Source organism: Momordica charantia (assembly GCF_013281855.1).
Source record: "Momordica charantia cultivar OHB3-1 chromosome 9 unlocalized genomic scaffold, Mcharantia_2.0 BLBB01000009.1, whole genome shotgun sequence".
NCBI classification, from domain to species: Eukaryota; Viridiplantae; Streptophyta; class Magnoliopsida; order Cucurbitales; family Cucurbitaceae; genus Momordica; species Momordica charantia.
The window spans coordinates 11,828,677-11,841,927 of record NW_028275167.1 but is presented as its reverse complement, the minus strand read 5'-3'; the positions used below and the strand labels follow the sequence as shown (position 1 = coordinate 11,841,927).

Genomic DNA, 13,251 nt, shown 5'->3' with positions numbered 1-13,251 from the left:
ATTGTGCACACATATTGAATCTCATTGTATGTGATGCTTTGAAGGACCATTATGACTGCATTGATCATATTCGTAATGTTGTACGATTTGTGAGGTCTTCTCCTAGACGGTCTATGACATTTAGGAAATGTGTTGAAATTGAAAAAATTCCATGTAAGAATTCTGTATGTCTTGATGTCGTAACTAGATGGAACTCTACCTATGTGATGCTTGATGCTGCTACTAACCTTCAAAAGGCCTTTGAGAGATTAGAGGATGAAGAGCCTGCTTATACGACTAATTTACGGCCTAGTAAAGAAGATTGGGTGAATGCTAGAATGTTGGTCCGATTCTTGAAAGTCTTTTATGAAATCACTTTAGAAATTTCAGGATCTTTGTATAGTACCTCTAATTTGATGTATCATCATATTAGCACAGTTCAAAATTGCATACAAAAGAATTCTATGAAGACTTGGAACCCAATTCTTTGTAATATGGCTAAGAGCATGCAAGCTAAATTTGACAAGTATTGGGGAAACAGTGAGAAGACCAATATATTATTGTATGTTGTCATTGTGTTGGATCCACGCATTAAGATGAAATATTTGTCATATTGCCTCAGAAAGTTAGGGCCCGATGTCTCTAAAAGTATGATAGATAAAGTGGAGCTTGTTTTAAGAACTCTCTTTCATCATTATAGTAGTTTTTGTTTGACTTCTTCCAACGGTAGTGGTACTAGTCATAGTACACCACCGGTTGTTTCTTCGAGTACCACTATGGATGAAGATATGGATTTTGATGAAGGCAAAAATTTAATACCTGATTTCTCAACTGAAGAGACTACAGCTTTTAATAGCGAGTCAAAGATTGACGTGTATTTGTTGGAAGCTCTTGTTTCGTTGGAGGAACTTAATTTCAACATACTTCACTAGTGGAAAGAGAATGGTCAACGATTTCCAATTCTTAGTCAAATGAGTAGGGATATTTTGGCAATTCCAGTATTGACGGTAGCATCTGAGTCGGCTTTCAGTACTGGAGGACGTGTAATTGATTGCTATCGTTTTTCATTGGCTCCAAGAACTGTGGAGACTCTTATATGCATTCAAAATTGGCTAAACTCAGATCCAATAGATCTTGAACCTCACCAACACTTGGAGGAAGCTCTCATGATGGAAGAAGGTATTGCTTCTACTTTTATTTATTTTATTTGTTTGAAAATATTTTCTTTTAAATCCTAACCATGTCATCTTCTCTTCTTTGACTATAATTTTATAGGATTCAGAGTGATTATGGACGAGGAAAAGAACATTGAAGAACTTGGAGATTTTTCAAAGTTGGTGATTTAATATTTGTGATATAAAAGTTGTTGATTTATTTTCTATGTTTGGACATGGACTTATGTATTAGACTATGATTTTATTTTTTATGTTTGAATTGTCGTATTTTGGATTTAGATGACAACTTGGAAGTACTATTTTTTTTTTTTTAATTTGGATCTAATGTCTTTTGAATTTCTATTAGAAGTAGTACTACGAATTTGGTTTTAATATTGATTAACTAGCAATTATAGCATAATTAATTGTTATCAAATATTAAAAATTATGAAAATATTCGTAACTTTACGGTTAAAAATTCAACTATTAAAAAAGAACGCCCAAATCATCAACAAAATCAGATTTTAAATATAAAATGAATTAAAAATTATTCAAAAAATGAAAATGAAAAAAAATTAAATTAAATTAAACCGACCTAACCGACCGTTCGGTCGGCCGCATAAGCATGTGTCGACGTGGTCGGTTTTCTGCATACAGAAACCGACCTGGTCGGTTAGGTGGGGATGTCGGCCAAAAACCGACCCCGCCCAATCGATGCTCACCCCTAGGTAAGAGAAAATCTCACACTTCCTTCGCTCTTTTACATCCAAATAAAGCAGGGTCAGTAGTTTCCTCACGAATGCCACACACTGAACACTTCGGGGAGGCATCTATTCCTTTCTTTAAAAGATTGCTCATAGTAGGCCAGCAATCGTTATAAACTCTCCAGATAAACATCTTTATTTTAGGTGGAATTTTAAGTTTCCACAAGCAGTTCCACCATTGCCTACACTTGTTATTACAAGATGATGATTCGGAAATTGAAGAAATCATAGCTAACCTGTACCAGTTAATAGGAATCTGAGTAATGACTTTCAGATCCTCCTTGTTTACATGTCTCTTTAGCTTCTGCACATCCCACTGCTTCGAGCTAGTAATACACTCAGATACAAACCAATCACAATCAATCGGGCTAGGAGAAGTTACTTTAAAGGTAGACTCTCGTGGAGTCCATTTATCATAAAAAAAAACTGGATAGAGGATCATTTCCAACACGAAACCGGAGCCCTTTTTTTAGCAATTCCCTACCTCATAACAACCCTTTCCAAAGATAGGAAGAATTATAACTGGCTGAGGCACCTAGGATGTCCGTGTCAGTATAGTAGCACCGCCTGAGAAAACGAGAAACCATATATAAGGTTTGGAAATTTTAGTAATCTCCAAACTTGCTTTGCGATTAGAGCTTGATTGAATACTTCTAAGTCTCTGAAACTTAGACTCCCAAGATCTTTAGGCATACATAACTTCTCCCAACTCTTCCAATGAATGCGGCATTTATCATTAGTTGTTCCCCACCAATACCGAGTAAAAATGCACTCGATATCTTTACAAAAACCTTTAGGAAGCTTGAAGCAACTCATGCATGGCATATGTTGGGATGGCCTGAGCAATGCTTTTGATTAAGGTCTCTTTACCACTGGACGAAAACTGATGACCTTTCCACCCCTAGACAACCTTCCAAATTCTCTCTTTCAAGAAACTAAAATCATTTCCTTTCGTCTTTGTTAACTACGAGGGAAGACTCAGATAATTACCTAAATTGCTAACCAACCAAACTCCCAAAATTTGCTTGAGCTACTGTGAACACTTTGTTCTAATATTAGGAGAAACATAAAATTAAATAATAATAATAATAATTAAATATCATATATTTTATTAAAGCTTTATTTGAATCATATTCAAATGTATATCTCTCTCATAACCTATAGTTTTAATGCCAATCTCCTGCACATTAATTTTAACCTATAGTTTTAATATGAATCCAATTCATATTAATAATTATTTGAATCTTATTCGAATATAACTCTTATAATATATATATAGTTTAATCATGAATGTTATTCATAATTAATTTTATATTATAATGTATATATACACATTATGTTAATTATATCTTATACAATTAACCTATAATCCCTCATTTAAATTGACCAACTCAAATTCTTTCGAAAAACTTTGATCCTTGTTTCACCTGTTGTGAGCTAGTGGGGAGCCCTAATAGACCTATAGATCAGAAGCTCCAACATTATGAGATTAACTGGTTAAACTCATTAACCACCTTAATCAACATACATTAATTGCGGGTTACTCCACTAAAAACCCACAACTGCACTCTTCTCACTATAGAATATTTATGTATCCACGGATATCGACCAATAACCGAAAATCCCTCTCAGGCTAGTGAGAGGGAGGGGCCCCTTGTTCAAGTCCCAGATTCAGCACTTAAGGGAATACTCATCTACTCCCTTAAAGTCAGGAAAGAGTGAATTTCATCTTGTGTAGTTATGTTTGCAGCTCCCCACTCGGTTTCATCCCCAAAATGGTAGGAATGTTGAACCGGCAACTCAGGCCACTCTCACCTATACAGATCAAATGACGATCCCTCACGGGTAGGAGTCCATAACTCACTAAAGATTGAGAATGAGTTGTCTGGTCATCCTATGAAATAGCAATCTATTAGTCAATGGTGTTACATCTAAACATTAGTTATTTCGCGGTCAGGTCTTATACAAACTCATTGTATAGGATACCTCCACTTGCATGTCTCAACACAAATGACTTGGATCGGGTCATTTGTAACATTTACAAAATGGGTCGTATCCGTAATGTTGCCAGGATAAGGTACCCAGTCTTATCTATATACTACAGACCCTTTAGGTTATTCCCGGAACATTATCCACTTGTATATCGAGGGTATATCAAATATATACCCAGTATATATACTGTCTCAACCACATGTAAATAACTTTGGATGTTTAGTTTATTGGATTTGGACAATGCAATGTTGTAAACTCAACAACAATTTGATTGAATAAGAAAACATAACTTTATTGAATATAATTTTTATTTACAAAGTTACAAACTACGAGTTTAGAGCAACACACCCAAAAATCTCACACTTGAACTAAACTCTAGTGGGGTGTACAACATCATAAAGCAAATGGGCAAATACAATAAACTAGGACATACACTATATCCATTACAAATTATAGGGGAGCAAGTCTTCAAAAAGACTACTTCTGATCATTGCGTATTTGTTCAAAAGTTTTCTAATCATGACTTTATTATATTGATGATATTTTGATTGTCGGCAGGAATGTTTTAAGAATTGACACGTTGAAGAAACAATTGAGCAAATCCTTTGCCACGAAGGATTTGAGACTAGCAAAGAAGATTCATGGAATTCATATAGTACGAGACAAAGCATCCAAGAAACTGTATATGTTTTAGGAGCATTACACTGAGAAGTTGCTTCAAAGATTCAACATAAGCAAAACTAAAGTAGTAAGTTCTCCTCTATTCAATCACTTTAAACTGAGTAGCAAGCAGAGTTCTTTTACAGATAAAGAGAAGGAAGATATAAGCAGAGTTCTATATGCTTCAGCAGTTTGGGGTTTGAACATCATGGTATGCACTAGAGCAGATATTGCCAACGTTGTTGGTCTTGTTAGTCGTATTATGTCCAATTCGGGAAAACAACATTGGGAGGCAGCCAAGTGGATCATGAGATATTTATGAGGTACTTCCAGTTTGAAATTCACTTTTTGAAGTAGAAAGCCAGTGCTTGCGGTTATGCTGATTCAAATATGGCAAGAGATTTAGATAATCAAAAGTCTACTTATGGCTATTTGATGACATTTACAGGTGGTGCAGTGCCATGACAGTCAAGACTATAGAAGTGCGTTGTACTTTCTACTACTGCAGCAGAGTATATTGCAGCAACATAGGCGTGCAAGGAGATCTTGTGGATGAAATGATTTATACATGAGTTCAGCTTCAAGAAACACCGATATGTGATATTCTGCAATACTCATAGTGTTATTCATCTTGGTAAGAATTCAACATTTCATTTAAGAACAAAACACATAGATGTGAGGTATCATTGAATGAGAGATGCTCTCAATAATGGACTATTTGAATTTAAGAAGATACATATTGATTGTAATGGATCTAATATGCGGACGAATAATATATTAAGAGAAAAACTTTAGTTTTGTCATTCCGTTGCTGGAATGACAATTTCCTTAACGCAATGAAAATGGGGAGATCTCTTTAGTATTTTTTTTTTACAATATGTGGAGGCCAAATTTTAAAGGCCCATGGAGGTTTAAGTTTTTTTAGTTTTCTTTTCTATATATTTATGTGCGCGCGTGATAACTCTCCAAAAGAGAGTTATTCTGGTATTTATTTGGGTGAAAATGTGCATTAAAATGTCAAAGTGTGTCGGTTTTAAGTCATAATTAGCATGAATAGTGTTAAAATGTAAATCTTAGCTAAATATCCTTAGTCTTGAGAACTTTGGCCAAAAACAGCATAAACTCTCGTATTTGTGGTTCATTTGCACAGATTTTTAAAGAAGAGCTAACAAGAGAAAGAAGCGTTGAACCAGAGAGGAAAAGCCAGAGCATTGTCAAGACGAAGCATATAAATGCTGGAGCATAGGGATATCAGGGCAGGGATGTCCATACAGTTAATCAAAAAACACGGGATTCACTTATGTTTGTACAATCCCCAGTCGAGTGCCCTGAAAATGGGACCCGATATTTAAAGGAAAGGTTGCCCTAGCTGACAGACGGGCAGATCCCAAGGGAGACAAAATTTGAGAGCTGAAAAGACCATGGAAGGGAATATACCCATTTTCGGGAGGAGAGCTGACGCCATAAAGGGGAAGCTCGTCTGATGGAACGCGCCGACTGCTCTTTTTTTATGTCATTTAGCTATTTTTCTGCTATAGGTTGTATCTCTTCTTCTTCCATTTTGTTTTCTTCACCCATTAGGACCTAAACTCCATTTCGGGGGAGGTTCGCACGCTGTAACAGATTTGAGACCGAATCTCTAGCATGCTACATTTATTTTTAAGCAAATCTGAATTTATTTCTCAATTCTTCGCGTTACTGTTGGTCGCTGTTTCGTGTATGTTAGCCCCAATATTGACCCGGAAGGACTTGTGGGTGCTGATTTGTTTTGCCTATGATTAGTGCTTTTCTATAGCTATAGGGATACTCAGTAATGGGGTCCCCTAATCATGCCTATAGCTTGGGTTTATTGCTTGGATATTTAGCAACGGGAGTTGTACTTACTCATGTTTGGGGTGTCTCGGAAGGGAACCGAGTCGAGCTGGGCACTAATAGATGTTAGTTACGCTGGAGGGTAGGTTGATAACCTGTGAAAGTATGCTGAATCTCCCCTGCCTTTTTCATATCTTTTATTCCCCCTTTATCGCTTCCTGTGCTGCTATTTCCTTGCGTCGATAGCTTCGAAACCATTGTCTCTTGCAATGTTTCTGTCGTCTTGTTATTACTTTATTTTATTTCTTTCTTAGACAATATCCATACCCAATCTTTGTATATTTTTATTTGTTGGTATCTGCTTTTATCGTTAAAATACAACCAAAAATCTCTATGGATACGACCTCGTTACGTACTACAACCAAAGAATCGTGTATACTTGCACGTGTTATCAACACAGTTTTGTGGACGCAACAGCGCGCAACTACCGCAAGGTGTTTGAGAGAGAGGGAGAAATATGCACACAGAACAAGGGGAGAGAAAATTAGAAAGGGAAAAGAGAAGAAAATTAGTCTGTACAGAATCGTTTTCAGCACGATCAAAGGTTGATCTGTAGTCCAATCGAGGTGAAATTTTGACAGCGTGTTCAACATGAGGGTCTTCAATCTGAACAGTGTAGATTTCTTTTGGAGTTTCCTGCCGTCAAATACAGTGGATAGTTGAGTGCCACTTTTAAGTAAGATCTTTCTAATAATTTTCTTCTTCTATATTATTCTTGTATTTGCCAATACGTATTGTCATGAGATATTATTGTTGAATGTAGAAATGGCAAAAATACTCGCAGAGTGGGTACCCGACCCGATCAGGTCGAGGATTCCCCGATTTGACCAGGGACGATATCAAACCGGAGATTCCAAACGGGTTCCCCGGTGGGGACGGGGATCGGGCCTCCCACCCCATCCCTGATAACTCTCCAAAAGAGAGTTATTTTAGTAATAATTTTGGTTAATTTGTGCTTTAATGTGAAGACATTTGTGTCTAAATTGCATGCTTAAGTGAGGAATTGAGTGAAAAAGATGATTACCACGTTCTAAATCCTCATGTTGTTGAATTTACGCAAGTTCCTGCTTATTTCTCCTATTTTTGGTTTAATTGTACAAAATTTGGAGAACTTGCTGAGGAGCAGCAGAATACCAGGATTAGAGGAGAAATGTCGGAGCGTTGTTGTGCCAGAGCATGTCAATGCTAGAGCATCGGTTGCGGCAGAAATTCCTGGACAGAAGTAACACGCGGGATTTTTACTTATGTCCGTACAACGCACGTTTTACTGAGTTTTCCCCTAATTTTCAGGAGAACTATAACAGCAACAAGATGAAGTTGTCTCATTATCAATCCCCAAGGGGGAAAAGATCCTAAGAGAGGAAAATAGTCCCAAAAATGTGTTGAAGACAAGGAAAGTTGTCCCATTTCGTGAAGAAGTCGATGGGTGGACGTTGGAACTGCTGGTTTCTCATTGAGCTGGAAGTTTTTCATAGGATTTCTCAAAGTTTTTTCACCAAATGAGTTGTTTCTCTCTTTACCCATTGTATTTTCTCCATTTCCCATGAACTAAACCTCATTTTCGGGGGATCCTTTGCTGTAGCTTGTGAACAGAGGCTTTCTAGTTGTTTTTGCTGCTGTTAAATAGAGTTGATGTAATATTTTCATCTTATCGATCTATGCTGGCCACATTTATCAGTTTGTTTGCTCTTGTATTACTCGGAAGGGTATATAGGTAGTGTGTTTGGCTCTCTTTGTGTTTAGTTACTTTTTCTAGTAAATTTGTGGATGCTTAGGGATAAGGTCCGCCTAACCACGCTTATAAACTGTTCTTCATGTTTGGGTATTTAGCAACGAAAGTTGTAGATATTCGTATTTGGATATCTGGAAAGGGAACCACGTCGGTTTGAGCATCAGTAACGATTTTATACTAGAGCATCTTCTGTAAGCGAGTGAAAGCATGTCAGGATCTCCCCAATTTCCATCTCATTAACTGTTTCCTCTTCTGTTCGTTTTGCTACAACATTTCTTTGTGATAATGTACTTTATACACCACATTTCATGATATTCAGGTGGAAATTATTTAACAATTTTGGGTCATTTATGGCTTATTTACATGCATAACTGATGTTTTTATAGGATCAAGCCATTAGAAAGAATTGTAGCATAAGCGATCGATTGAGGGAAAACTAGAGCGAAAAATAGGAGCTTAATTAAGTCACATCAGCGCCGCAGTGCCACCATGTAGCGCCATGGCGCCTGTAAGTTAGAATTTGTAGCAAATCCCGAAGAAGTAGTGCCATAGCACTAGTATACAGCGCCATGCCACCCTACAGACGAAGCTTGGGCCTTTTTCCGTGATGACAGTGCCGCATCGCTGTATTGTAGCGCCATGGTGCTACGAACTTGCATGTCCGTCACAAATCTGGGACAGCGCCATGGCGCTCACTAATGGTGTCATGGCGCTGTAGCAATGTCCTAACTTAAGAGAAATATGAGTGCGCCGTTTTGGAGGACTTGAGGGGATTCTCACATGGGAGAATTGGAATTTGGAGAGGATTGGCTTGAGATTTGAGACAAGAAGGGCGAAGAGACGATTTTCGAAGGCTCGTGATCGTGGAGATTGAGTCAGGGATGGTCAATCGACACTACTGCTTTAGTTTCTCTCCTTTCCCTTATCTTTTCTAGATTTATTATGAAATTCTTTGTGGGATTTTATTGTATTTTCGTGAACATGAGTAGCTAATCTTCTTGTTCTAGGGATTGACGTAGCCGTTGGATTTATGAGTTGGATTTATTAACATTTGTCTTGATTGATTTGTTTTTAATCTATTTGTGCATTTATTTGCTTAATGCTTTTAATCTCTTGATCACGGATTAATTGTTGCTAAATTTGAATCTTACGCTCGGGAGAGATGGTTTAGATTGGAACCTGAATGCATGACTGGGGTAGTTCTAAGATCGGGAGATTTAGAATTATCTTAGAGGTTGTTAAAAGACTAAGACTTAATGCCCTGCTTGTTAATGAAACTAGATATGGATATTGGTTTCTTAATAAGTGGTAGAATTAATTGTGCTCGGGAGAGACTTTCATGATTCTTGTGTTCTAGACTTATAGATTAATTGCATATTCAATCTTGGCATGTTTAATTTGTCCGCTTGTAGGTTCAATTGGTGAAATCACTTCCCTAGGACCCGTTGAAAGAATTCTTTTAACACACAAAAAAATTCAAATAACAAAGCGAATAAAAAATTCTAAAGAAAACTCTTATGGAGAACGAGTCCTAGGGAAGTGATTTCAACAACTGAACCTACAAGCGGACAAATTAAACATGCCAAGATTGAATATGCAATTAATCTATAAGTCAAGAACTCAAGAATCATGGAAGTCTCTCCCAAGCACAATTAATTCTCCCACTTATTGAGAAACTAATATCCCTATCTAGTTTCATTAACAAGTAGGGCCTTAAGTCTTAGTCTTTTAACAACCTCTAAGATAATTCTAAATCTCCCGATCGTAGAACTACCTCAGTAATGCATTTAGGTTCCAATCTAAACCACCTCTCCTGAGCGTAAAATTCAGATTTAGCAACAATTAATCTGTGATCAAGACATTAAAAGCATTAAGCAAATAAATGCACAATAGATTAAAAACAAATCAATCAAGACAAATGTTAATAAATCCAACTCATAAATCCAACGGCTACGTCAATCCCTAAAACAAGAAGATTAGCTACTCATGTTCACGAAAATACAATAAAATCCCACAAAGAATTTCATAATAAATCTAGAAAAGATAAGGGAAAAGAGAGAAACTGAAGTTGTAGTGTCGATTGGCCGTCCCCGACTCAATCTCCACGATCACGAGCCTTTGAAAATCGTCTCCTCGCCCTTCTTGTCTCAAATCTCGAGCCAATCCTCTCCAAATTCCAATTCTCCCATGTGAGAATCCCCCCAAGTCCTCCAAAACGGCGCACTCATATTTCTCTTAAGTTAGGGCATTACTACAGCGCCATGGCACCATTAGTGAGCGCCATGGCGCTGTCCCAGATTTGTGACGGACGTGCAAGTTCGTAGCGCCATGGCGCTACAATACAGTGTTGCAGTGCTGTCATCATGGAAAAAGGCCCAAGCTTCGTCTCCAGGGCGCCATGGCGTTGTATACTAGCGCTGTGGCGCTGCTTCTTCGGGATTTTGCTACAAATTCTGACCTACAGGCGCCATGGCGCTACATGATGGCGCTGCGGCGCTGATGTGGCTTAATTAAGCTCCTCTTTTTCACTCTAGTTTTCCCTCAATCAATCACTTATGCTCCAATTCTTTCTAATGGCTTGATCCTATAAAAACATTAGTTATGCATGTAAATAAGCCATAAATGACCGAAAATTGTTAAATAATTTCCACCTGAATATCATGAAATGTGGTGTATAAAGTACACTATCACTTTGCCCCAACATCTGTTAATACAATATTTCTCTCTTGGAATTTCTTTTTGTGTTTTATAGTATTTTACTTAGTTTAATTATACAAACATCGATTCTCTTTTATTTGCATTTTTTTTTTGGTATTCTTAAGTGCATGCTTAAAGTAACATCCTTAGTCCCTGTGGATTTCGACCTTGTTTATACTACAATCGGCAAGAATATAGTGTACACTTGCACTTGTATTCATCTAGGTTGTGGGAACGCAACAGTCCCCGTCCTCAACCCCGCCCCATTTAACTTTTTATTACTTTTTCTATATTTTTATATAATAATATTAATATATATTAATTTTATAAATACTTTTTAATTTAAAAAAAAAAACTCAAGCTAATACCCATTTAGCCACTTTTTGTTCACTTTTTATACTAATAATAACAAAAATTAATTAAAAAATTAAAAATTAAATTTAAAAATTTTACAAATATATTTATAACGGTGACGGATTATTATTCATAAAATAATATATTTATTGATGAGTTGAATATCACTTGAAATAGTTCATATGATATTTAAAAAATTTTCCTTCTAGGATCCTATGACTATAATCAATGGACAAAACCTTCCACGACTTAGTACACCATAACATCAACTAATTAAAATATATATCGTCAATAAAAAGGTAAGACATTCGAATATCATCTTTTTATTTTACCTAACTTTGAATGGGATCACTGAAGGCTGCGACAATATCTAAATGATGAGGATTACGCTAGATCATTCAAATTTCGATTAGTAAATCAAGAATTGAGGATTCTTGGATTTGATATTTCGACAAAAGAGGCTCCTATACAGTGAAAAGCGGCTATAAACTCTATATGACAGGAAATCAAATCTTAGATTCTTCAAGTCATAACAGGGTGCGGGACTGGTGGAAAACTCTATCAATTTCGTCAAAAATTAAAGTTTTCATGTGGAGAGTTTACAATGATTGTTTACCTACAAGAAATAATCTAAGCAAGAAGGGGATTGAACTCATATCGCTTTGCCCAATCTGCTCGAAATATAGGGAGACCACTGATCATAATTTGTTCCGGTGCAAAAGAGCGAAGCAAATCTGGAAAATGATAAGTCCGAGTATTAATCTCACAATAGATTTCCATAACAGTATTCAAGATAGATGTCTCTACCTGTTGGATTCCCTTTCGAGGATTAAGATCAATGTGGATCCTTCTCGTCGTTAATTGTCTTTCAGAATTGGAATTGGGATTATTGGGAGGGATGAGGTAACATTATCGGCGCATGCGTGAAGGTGTTCGTTTTGCCAAGAATCTATGGGTAAATGGGTCATCATCGATTTGGATTCAAGAACAGTGATTCAGATGGTAAATGGAGAAATTACAGACATGAGCGAGACCGGTACCTTGTGCTCGGACATCCTTGCGTTATCATCTTCTTCGCGAACGATTTTCCTCTTCCAACACAGCTCTCGGGTACACAATTTTGGGGCTCACAAGCTTGTGGCAGAGGTGGTCGCGACCATTTCATCGGACAAATTTTTTCCCTCCTTGGATTGTGCAAGAAGTTATTCTCGATAACAATCAAGTTGTAGCCCACGTGACGTTCAATTCCATTTAATGCAAAAGCTCTATACTTTTCTAAAAAAAAAAACTAATAATAATAATAGTAATGTCTTAATTAAAGCGAGCTATTGGAAAAATTGGTGCCTTTCTTCATTTACTTGAACTAGTGTGCTACCACATGCGTTACACGGAGTATTTTTAACTTAATTAATTTTATAAAAATAATATCACTAATGATAAAAAAACAACAATAAACAAAGAAAAAATTTCAAATGTGTACCTATACCAACTTCATAAATAAATAAACATATATATATACTTTTTTTTATTACAGCATATAAAGAAACAAAACTAAAGGAACTCAGAGTCTACAATACTCGATAACCATAAAGGAAGTTCAACAGTCCACTCCATCTCCAACCTTTCTTCCATCACATAATGCGCAATCTTGTGTGTCGTAGTGTTAGCATTCCTCCTTACGTGTTGAATCACTTGCAATCGCCGTCCACCGTCACAATTTCTAATATCTTCAAGAATCCATGAGATCTCCGTGAAATCATCCATTCTCCGTTGAAGAAATTGTACAGCCTCCATGGAATCCGATTCCAGATGAATCGCATTTGTACCCTCGTTCGCAATTACTTCTAAACCTTCACGAATTGCCATCGGCTCAAGGTAGGTAACTCCCCAATCTTTAAAAATTGGTTTGCACCCTACCCTAACGACTTTTCCTCTTTCGTCTCTACAGATCCAACCGATCCCGCCTCTTCCGTTCTCCGCATGTCATGCCGCATCCGTATTGAGCTTCCAGTAGTTGCCTGAAGGGGGTCTCCATCTACAATCCGTT

At 36.9% G+C, this 13,251-nt stretch overlaps 1 long non-coding RNA gene across 3 annotated transcripts; it reads right to left on the bottom strand.

Annotated features, from left to right (window-relative positions):
* Nucleotides 1–10,142: 10,142 nt before the first annotated feature.
* On the bottom strand, nucleotides 10,143–12,405 carry LOC148208959 (uncharacterized). Of its 3 annotated transcripts, none has more exons than XR_015787392.1 (3): nucleotides 12,012–12,405; nucleotides 11,821–11,938; nucleotides 10,143–10,737 (listed from the first exon to the last, which is right to left on the bottom strand). It is a non-coding gene; the product is annotated as an uncharacterized LOC148208959 (long non-coding RNA). The 3 variants fall into 3 exon arrangements; XR_015787391.1 differs by lacking the exon at nucleotides 10,143–10,737 and having other exon boundaries at nucleotides 11,614–11,938; nucleotides 12,012–12,153; nucleotides 12,245–12,405; XR_015787390.1 differs by lacking the exon at nucleotides 10,143–10,737 and having other exon boundaries at nucleotides 11,614–11,938.
* Nucleotides 12,406–13,251: the final 846 nt, after the last annotated feature.